Source organism: Gymnodraco acuticeps, unplaced genomic scaffold (assembly GCF_902827175.1).
Source record: "Gymnodraco acuticeps unplaced genomic scaffold, fGymAcu1.1, whole genome shotgun sequence".
Lineage (NCBI taxonomy): Eukaryota > Metazoa > Chordata > Actinopteri > Perciformes > Bathydraconidae > Gymnodraco > Gymnodraco acuticeps.
The window spans coordinates 1,597,993-1,609,096 of NW_022990700.1; positions in this window are offsets into that span (position 1 = coordinate 1,597,993).

Consider the following 11,104-nt stretch of genomic DNA (forward strand, 5'->3'; position numbering starts at 1 on the left):
GGAGAAGTTATATTTATTTTGTGCAACGTTATGGGTTTTACATGTCCTGTTCAGAATAGGGTAATCATTGCAATATTAATTGAGCATGTTATGCTCAAAGGAGGGAGTGTCATGATTATACAGATATGTTGATTCAGTGACGTTGTAGTTAATAAATAATAACATGTAGTTAATAATAGGTCTCATAACGACAAAAGGTATGCCGAATCTTGGGCCTTCTCCAAGGAGGGAGTGGTCCAGAGTTAGATATTAGACGAATAAAAGTAATGAATATGTCAGAACTCTGAGTAATATTATCCAAGTTTTGTCTACACAGGCTAGGAATACCACAGAGATACCAGACGAGACACCAGACGAGACTCCTGTTCGGCCAGGTGATTGGGTGAGGGTGAAAGTTCACAAAAGACAGTGAGCTGATCCCGGTGGACGGAACAGTGAGAAGTTGTAATGAACTTCACACGCGCTCCGGTTTAAAGGTAAAGAAAAAGGAGCAAATTGACACCACCTCACACATTGTCCCCCTTCACTGGCAACTTCCAGAACATTATTGGGAGTTAGGACTGATTTGGCAGAGCTGGAACAAAACAATAAATAGAAATAAGATAAAGATAGAAACAGCTCAAAAGACGAATTGTCTATAGATTTTTATAGATTGTACACTAAAGTGAAAACCTATTTTTGCTTTACATCTGAAAAAGAGTCCAATTTTAGTATACGTTATTATAGTACTCATTATTTAAATTCTGTAACTGACACAACCAGGGATAAAATAGAGATGATGTCAAGAACAAAGCCAAAGCAATTGTGGGGTCCCCTAGGGATAAGAGTCAGAATAGCATTGTTGATTGTGCTCATTACACTTGGCACCTTTCTGGTTGGATGGGGAGTACAATATCAAGTAAGACATGGATCCATTAGTTCACTCATAGATAATGCCCACATCACTAACAAAACTCCAGCTGTGTTTCAGAGACTTTCACTTATCCCCAGAGCCAAAAGATCAGCTGAGCAACAAGAGGAGGAGTTAGGAATACTCGGTCCCAAAGGTGAGGAGGTTATAATCAAGATGATTCACCCCCCATATATGCAGTTCTTGTATCAAATTATGAGATGGGTTTAAGTGATCGGGATAATCAGTGATGGGGATTTACAGATTAGGGGAATCTCCAAATACACTGGATCTATGTTTTAGTCTGTGCCAGAAACACCCCCTGTTAAGTTTATGGACAACCAACCGGTGACCTGAGCACAATTATTGAAAATGATTACAGTAGAAACAGGCTACTAACCCACAAGTACAGCTTTGTACGTACAAACTCTATGAACAAAATTCCCCAGCAGATTGTGGCGACATTGCAGATATGTCCAGTCACAAAAGTTACTTATGTTCTAAATAACAGTGAGATTTAAAGTAATGGATAAAATATGGGGATGTTCTTTTATAGTGTGTGAAATATGTGGTGCTTGAAACATGTAGGTATTTTTAATTTATAGAAGAAAATGGTTTCCTGAAAGAGTTATTTGGAGTAAACATGTTACAGTGGGTTAAAACAATGTTTAGGGATATGGCACAACCATTAGTAGACATTAATTGAGTTTAGATGACATTTAACATCTAAGACAGATAGTAAGATTAGGAAAATAGAGTGGAAAGGATTGGATATATTTTACCTCAGTGTGTTAGAATTAACTATAGGTAATGCGTCCCGAGATCTCTCTCTCTCTCTCTCTCTCTGCCTGTCGGAATGCTACGACCCCATCTTCAGACAAATGACCTCACCACAGGAGACTCCTCCTCCATCGAAAAGACAGAGAACCCGAGCTGAACCAACAACGACCTGAGGCATCCAGAACCATCTCCACCTGAGGCATCTAGAACCAAACCAGCATGCTGACAAAGAGGCAAACTCTCATCGGTCCCCCACAGGACATGAAGTTCCAAACTGAGCCACGAGATTTGGCACAAGAGCAGAGTGTGGGACATGAGAGCGGAATACGCCCTCCATGCAACAGCGTAGAGACTGAAAAGGAGGAGATGAAATGCAAAGCAGTTGGGCCACTGAAAGGAGTTACAGCGGGAGGATCCAAGAGCGGATGGACTGAGGAGAAGGTGGACGGAGGAGAGGACAGAATCAGAGGAGTTGGCATGGGCCAGCAGAACGTGAGGGGGTCGTGGCTTGACGACCAGAGGGGGAGAGAAGGAACACAGCAGTGAGTGAGTTTACACATAAACACACTTATTAGAAAATAATCCTAAAAACACACTGAGGGTGTAACATATTATTCAATCTTTTCATCATAATAAACAAATTATTCTTATAGAGATTCTTATTCATGTGAGAATTTGGGGAAGATTTAATTTGTTACAATATAGATAGCAGGCAAATCTTTATTTGTTAAAGGTAGAGCTAGAACCAAGCCAAAGAAAGTATTCCAATCTAGAGTATTGATTTCACCATTGTAGCATGGTTATTACCATAGGAGAACTGTTAAGGTGGAAACAACATTTGTTTCTCGTCCAAGATGTAGAGTTTTAAAAAGAAACTAGGCAAAGAGCGATTGAAAATTTTAATTAAAAAAAAACTAGTATGCTTTACCGCACCGTTGTGACGAAAAGGGAGCTGAGCCAGAAGGCAAAGCTCTCTGTCTACCGGGCCATTTTCGTTCCTACCCTCACCTATGGTCATGAAGGATGGGTCATGACCGAAAGAACGAGATTGCGGATACAAGCGGCCGAGATGGGTTTTCTCCGCAGGGTGGCTGGTGTCTCCCTTAGGGATAAGGTGAGAAGTTCGGTCATCAGGGAGGGACTCGGAGTTGAGCCGCTCCTCCTTCGCGTCGAAAGGAGCCAGTTGAGGTGGTTCGGGCACCTAGTTAGGATGCCACCTGGGCGCCTCCCTAGGGAGGTGTTCCAGGCACGTCCAGCTGGGAAGAGACCAAGGGGTAGACCTAGGACCAGGTGGAGGGATTATATCTCTTCGCTGGCCTGGGAGCGCCTTGGGATCCCCCAGTCAGAGCTGGTTGATGTCGCCAGGGAAAAGAAAGTTTGGGGCTCTCTGCTGGAACTGCTACCCCCGCGACCCGACCACGGATAAGCGGGAGAAGATGGATGGATGGATAGTATAATTGGGAGTAATACATGCAACTTGGATCACTCATTTTAATGGTGCATATTTTCAACAACAAATATCGTTCAGGGAGAAGGGGTTGCTCAACCCACCCTGCAGATGTTTTAAATCTTACTTGCAGCTTCAGAGGGAGCGCACGGCACCAGAGTATGAGTTTTAAAAGACAAGTGCCACCACCTCCTAATGCTCATCCATTTAATCAGTGATGACCTGACATTTAGAGATGTTATTTAAAAGGAGAAACATATCTGCCATGAGTGAAAATTCCTGAATTGAACAACAAACCATTAATGAAATGACTTCTGTTTTTAAAGTCCTTGTTAAAGGAGGGAGTAATTATCACATGCTCGGGCACCCAAGGTTCCACACACTGTTAAAGGGGGTTAGCATAGTTATTTAAGTAGACCAGAAATGAAAATAAATTAGTGTAATGCGTTATTGATATTCCACCGGTTTTCACACCATTTCAGGGACTTTATCACTGCATTAGAACAGAACACCCCAAAGCTACTGAAGTAGGAACTTTTATGTGATGAAATTCTACAACTGTTGTAACCAAAATCTTCTCCCAGAAATGACTGTCTAAAATGCTGTACCCCAGAGTAGATGTTTGGTGGTACTGTGGAACTAAAACCTTGTACTCAGTCTTGCCACAGGATTGGGCTGGGACCTGTGCACTAACACAGCCAGTGATGTTTTTAATCAACATGGCGAAACACCCCAAAGCCAGTAGGGCTAAGAGACCAGTCCCAGGGGGAGTTTAGGCTCCAGGGTACAAGGATAGCATAGGGGCGCCCAGGGGAGGCCTAGATGTTGCATTAATTCTATGTCCTAAAATACCGATTGATCACGACAGCCTCTTCTAGAGAACATATTACTTTCATACCTTAAATGGTATGAAAGGAGGGAGGGTACATTTCTCATGAGGAGACAGTTACAAATGCTAGTAGAACAAGACGACCCACCCCCGTATACAGATGTTGATGAAAATGATGAGTTAGTTTGAATGATGTTAAACGATATGGATGTTCAGAGATGAGGTTGATTCTTTAAATTATGAAATCATGTGAAGAAGTGAGCAAAATAAAATGCTAAAATGGAGTGAATCCATTTCAATTTACTTATACTATTACAAGATAGTGTATTTTTATTTTTATTATTACATTACACTGGTCCAAGATAGTTTATTTCATTTTTATTATTTTTCACTGTTCTATATGGTAGATTTCATGTATTTTAGAATCATTACTATTCTAAAGTGGGTCGTTTCTTTTCACTTTGTAAAAACAAGTGCCTTAACACTGAGCGTGGTATGAGAACGGTTTCTGTGAAAGGAGGGAGGAAGAAATGTTCTAATACCAAGCCATTGCTGCTATTCTAAAGAGCCATATTGAATGTTAACACTAGAAGTTATGCACAAGGGAAAACTTTTATCTTTAAACACAGTCAAAGTATTTTTGTAAAGTTGAGGCTATTCGAACCATTCCATTTGATTGTATGTTTTTGATATGAGTTATGTACTATGCAGAGTTCAGATGAAAAACTCATTGATTACAGTATTATACACACCTATTAGGTGTGTAAAGAGGGACTGTTAGAAATTAAAATCAATGTTTTGATAGCATAATGCACCTTAAACATACCGTCAGTTTAAATGCTGTTTTATACTGAAAAACCAGAAGTTCTTGTGCACAACCAGTTGTTAAGCTTTTATTCTGAAAGTCCTTCATCTCCGGTTAGCATGAGGCTAATATACCATTTACTATAGAGGTGAATTTAGCAGTGATATGATATGATGTTGCACACCGAAACCTACTGATTTCAACACTACAACTATAGACGTCGAGATATTATTATTGTTGGATATTAAATGAAGGTACAGTTTATTTGAGTACGTTATTGTTTACAGATGTGGGTAGCATGCGACAACATTCGGAACGACCGGAAACCAAACTGCTGTGAAGTATTTCCTGTATTTTTGGAGTATTGATTACAGCGTTTAGAATGTGTTAAATGAAAAGTCATGAAAGAGTTAAGGAGGAGAAAAGGCGTGTTTAAATATATATTGAATGTACAATGTCTGTATCCTCTGATATGCGTAACAACGGACATTAAAACGTTGGAGAGCCGGCCCCCAGGGAGGAGCCAGTAGAGGATATATAAACAGCGAGACCTGGGGGGTTCGGCCTCTTTTTTTCTCTGCTAGCGAGAGCCAGAGACAGCTGCTTTTCTGTCGAACAATATCCTGTTTGTGACTTTACCACGCTTTTTATTAATTAAAGTACCAATTTGAAAACATCTCAGAGGCTCCATTTAGTCTCCTTTTTAAGCTTCTCTTTCCTGGACACGAGAATAACGATCACAGTTAACAGTACCCCCAAGTTAACAAACAGCTGGCTGGCACTGTGCCATCTTGGTACCCTCAGCAGCAACCGTAAACCATCATTGTATGCAACTTTTAGTTTTTGTATGCTTCTAGCCTTGTAGTTACTCCACAGGTGAGCCGTGTACAATGGTGTACAGAAAGCTTTAAAAAGTGATACCTTGACATCTACAGAGCACGTGAAACTTCCGCATTAATATGTGTGCCTGGGCATACAGTTTGCAGCGTTGTCTATGGATGTCTTTGTCATCTGTGAGATCATCAGAAATATAATGACCAAGGTACTTAATCTCACTGCTCACAAGAAGAATGTTGCTACTGAGAATACAATTAGGAAATACAGCCTTTTTATCCTCTTTACTTCGCACAATCATGATGCTACTCTTCTTGGCGTTATACTTAATATTAAAATCAATGCCATACTGGGAACAAGTCCTCAGAAGCTGTTGTAAGCCAGCACTGCATGGGGAGAAGATGATTAAATCCTCTGCGTACATAAGGTGGTTGACAACAGTAGCTCCGATGACACAGCCAGTTTTACACAAGTTCAGTTTCCTCGACAGATCGACCATGTACAGATTAAACAACAAAGGAGATAAAATCCCACCTTGCTTGACCCCATTACCAACATAAAAATGTTCAGACACAGTATTGCCCCACTTCACCTGCATAGTCTGATGTGCATACCAAAAGGCTAAGATCCTTATTATGTACTTGGGTATCCCTCTCTGGCACATTTTGTCAAATAATTTGTAATGATTCATATCAAATGCCTTGGAAGCATCAATAAAACACAGAAACATGGTGGAATTATGGCTTCTATATTTTTGCTATAATGTCTTTTAAAGCAAAAATACACATATCTGTGCCATGTTTTCTTTTAAAACCGAACTGGTTGTCAGCTGTGGGAATATACCTTTCCAGCCTATCCAACAGAATTTTCTCCAACACTTTGGAGAAAATGCTAGCTAAAGCAATGGGTCTGTAATTATCAATGCCATTAATCTTCCCAGCTTTATCCTTGATGACTGGCACAAGTAGCACAGATAACATGGAATCTGGTAAGACACCATGATTAAGGAAACCAGTAAGACACAGAGCAAGAAGAGGAGCAAGCTTAAGACTGGCATGTTGTAAGTGTTCAGCTAAAATGAGATCCGGGCCACAAGCTTTGTTATTTTCTAGATTCATTATAGTGTTGTAGACTTCCTCTGATCTAACTGTAACATTTTCAGTGGAGTCAACCTTTTCAACCACAAATGCATCACTCTTAACACAGTTGAACAACTCATAATAGTGTTGTCGCCACAGTTCTGCGATGCTGCCTGACCCACACACTCCTTCAATGGAAGACGGCCAGGGAGTCTTACAGCTGTTTATGACTTTGACCTCTTTCCAGAAATCATAGCAACTATTGTTGCGCAGCTTTCTGGCAAGTGAGTCAGCCCTCATTGTGTCCTCATTTTTTTTAATGAAGCGGACAGCATACTTGTAATATTTGGCATTAGTGGCCTGTTTATGTTCAAACAAAGACCCCTGTCTCGGCCTCCCTGAATCGGCCCCATGGGCGTCGCAGCCATTATATGAGGGTGGGACAAGTAGCCCCCACTTTTTCAAATGATTAGTTTAGACCCCCCCAATTTTACCATGTGGAAAGTCCGTGAATCGACCTATCCACTCGCCGCACTTTGTAGAGCGCTGTGTCAGTGCTTCACTATCAAATCCATTCCACTTGCTTATTGAGGGAATGCCCAAATCAATGAAACTCCGTACCATGTTTTCACTGAGTTGTACCAAGGCAGATTCTCACATAGCGCGCGCATGTTCAAGGAGTGTTGTCATAGTTGGACAGCTCAGACCTGTTGTATGAAGCGATGCCGGTAGCGGAGGTAAGGCACACACACCAAATGTTCAAGAAATGGTTAATACAGCGAAAACCAAAGCTGACGATCTCTTGGGCCCAATCCCAAATCACCCCCTCGACCCTACCCCTCCGTGACGAAGTGAACTCCGTCTGTAGCCACACTCGCAGTTGAATGAAGTTCCCTCCATTAATAGGCCGCAAGGTGAACCTCGAAAAGTCCTTTAGAAAAGAAATCCCGCTCCACAAAAGTGGAACTACATAATTTTTATTTCATAAAAAAGAACGAGTCATGCTTATCCACCAAAGAAAAGTTCGTCGCTAAAATTCCTGTCAATTCTTCTAGGCACGTAATTATTGACTGAACTAGTCCCTTCAAAGCGTAATAATATCTTGGTCAAAAGTAGTGCCACGGTTTGTCACGTGATCGTGCTACACCAATTGGGTAGCTGCATATTGTCAACAGAAGTGAAAGATGGCCGCCTACATGGTTACGCTAAACCAGACCAAATGGATTCTAAACAGTGCTGTATGCTTGTTTTATGTCATGTTTTGTCATATGTCTTAATACATCACTAAGTCCGAGGTATTTGCGTTATATACGCGGTATTTGTGAGAGGTTTTACTATCTGGGAACAGAGTTGACCATCGAATCAACATTGGCTAGCAGCGTTTATCAGCCAACTCCAGCTACAACAACATTCCTGGACTACCATGTTCGCATCGCTAGGTTCATTGGCTGAGCTCGTGGATTATTCCATTAGACTGAGGACTTTGTGTCTGTCTGTTGTTATTGTTACCCTGTACATGTTAAATGCACTCTTGAAATAAACATGACTTGATTTCATACATAGCTGCGTCCAAGAAGAAGGTTAACTTGTTACGTTAAGTAATTTAGATCAATAAAATGCAGTACTTATACCAATGACCATTGATTCATTTATTTACTCATTCATCATATAATAATTTGATGAATTGCATTATTATTATTATAGATTATTATTATAGATATATATAGATTATTATTATAGATATATATATATTATTATTATAGATATATATAATATATATATATTATATTATTATTATTATTATTATTGTAATATGATAATATTGTATTTGTAACTTCAAAATCAATGCCACCGTTGTAAGCTTGTCCTGGTATTCCATCTTGTATTGGTAAAATAATCAACCTTTTCGTGCTTCACAGACGTAATATGCATGTAACAATGTTTGTGTGTTGATAATTTTGACTTTTTGAGACTTTCTGGTGCGTTTTCCTCGTCCCCGCTACTCGATGAAACCATGGCGGTCGCCATTTTTTCCAAATCTGTTTGTTGATACCGGTATATGCAGCTACCCAATTGGTGTAGCGCGATCACGTGACGGACCGTGGCACTACTTTTGACCAAGATATTATTACGCTTTGAAGGGACTAGTTCAGCCAATAATTACGTGCCTAGAAGAATTGACAGGAATTTTAGCGACGAACTTTTTTTTGGTGGATAAGCATGACTCGTTCTTTTTTATGAACTAAAGATTGTGTAGTTCCACTTCTGTGGAGCGGGTTGAAACGATAACAGGGTTCACCTTATGGCCTATAAGGGTTAAGGGTAAATCATGGTATAAATACAGCGGCAAGCTTTGGGACGGCCTCCCCTCTCTCCGGCAGAAACAGGAAGTGCCGTAACTGTATGTAACAACGGTTTCAAATCAGCATCTCTTTGACAAAAAATGTAAATTAATAACTCAAATAAAACTCCAAACATCTTTAATTGTGTTACTTTTTTGTAAAGCTCTTTTAGTTTGAAACCTGATGTTTATAAGCTTCTTAGTTTTTGCAACTTTATAATAAAATGAACACATTTATCTTTTTCTCAGGTATGATCCTAAGTTAAAACATATGAGGTTATCATGAGGTTGTTAACATCGCAGTTTATCAGTGGATGTTTGCAAGAACTGTTTGTAAACAGCGTGTTTCCTGATGGACACACACAGCGTGACTCCGGTCAGGTAGAGACCGGTCTCAAGTCAACACCGATGCAGACTCGCTGTTTGAGGGCTTGATAGCCCACTCCCCCTCCACACCGTTCCACACTCGTTGGTTTGGAACAGCCCTCAATATGGCGGACCCTCCGCGTTAACGCGCAAACGGAGGGGTAGGGTCAGGGTCGGCTCTAGAACAAATCAAATGGGGGGGCAATCATTTACCAAGGGGGGGCACATACTGCCGTCAACAACCAACACAAACACCAACGCAACTTCAATTTAAAAAAACATGCTGTAAAGTTTATTGTCTTTCACACACATTGCAGGGGTGTAGTGCTATTTTATAGCGCACCTATGACTTGTGCATACATGCACGGTTGTGGCACGACCACCAAAACAGAAACATATGGACATAGGCCACCATATGAAAAGTGTGCAAATGTATTTAGTATCCTATCCATGTGAACATGTTTTAGGTGGGGGGTGGACCTAACCTCCTCTATGAGGGTCCGGGGGCATGCTCCCCCGGGAAGATTATTTTTAAAATATTGAAGTTAAAAGCATCAATCTGGTGCACTTTGAGAGCAAAATGAAGAGATCTATGGATACATCTCTCAACATCCATATGAAACAGAACTGTACACAGATTTACTTTTTCTTTATGGATATTTTACTAATCACTCCCCTTTTAAATGGTATTCTTGTGTTATTGTCCTATAGTATGTCATACCCGTTTTTCATTTATTCTCTTATTCTTTAATAACTATAATGATCATATAAAGGTAGCCTATTCCTCGCAAATACTTGTTTACATAAATGGTCACCAAACCGTTTGAGACCCACTGAGATAACTTACACTAAAGTGAACTATCTAAACACTGAGAGTCCTTTACCTCACTGAGCTGACGTTATAAGATCCTCTCAGTCTGACAGGAGAGGACTGTCCTCCACCTTGGTGTAGAAACAGCCCTTTATATCCGTTAGCATAGCTAGCTAACCAGATGCTAACAACATTCCACGTTACCGCTCGCGCACTGACAAAATGCGCTCGTGCCACACACAGAGAGCCGAGCTTGAATGAAACACAGAGACCCATGTACTTGTACTGTACTGTATATCATATTATTTTCGATGGCTTTACTGTATAATCAGTATAACAGATGGACAGATCGCCACTGGGCTTTCATCTAAACACACAGCCACGTAATGATAACAAAACAAAAGTCGGGGTCATTGGTCAAGCAACACACCAATCAGAGAGCAGCAGTGAGCACACCTCAGGCTGTGTTTCATATAAAGAATAAATAAAGAATACAAATGTGTATTCTTTATTTCTGATGTATTTCACACAAAAAACTTTTGGTGGAAACGTTTTAACTTATATGATTAAAAAAAAAAACGGCAAAGTTGCAATAAGGCTTGCCCACCCTGCGTTGGGGGGGCACAGTGACTCATTTAGGGGGGCATGGCCCGCGAATGACCCCCCATGACGCCGACCCTGGGTAGGGTGTAGGGGGCGGTTTGGGAATGGGCCTTGGTTTGATATGTTTTCTCCCCCAGACAACATGGACATAAGAACATTTTTTTCAAAGAAGAGGAAAGTAAGTCCTCAGCTGGTAGCAGTTAATCAGTTAACAGTGATGGCGGCGGTGGCAAAAGCTTCTGGAGAGGAGTTTCGTCTTTATGTCATGATAGAGAGATACAAATACTGAATAGTTTAGATGAGAAAAGGCATCAAAATGC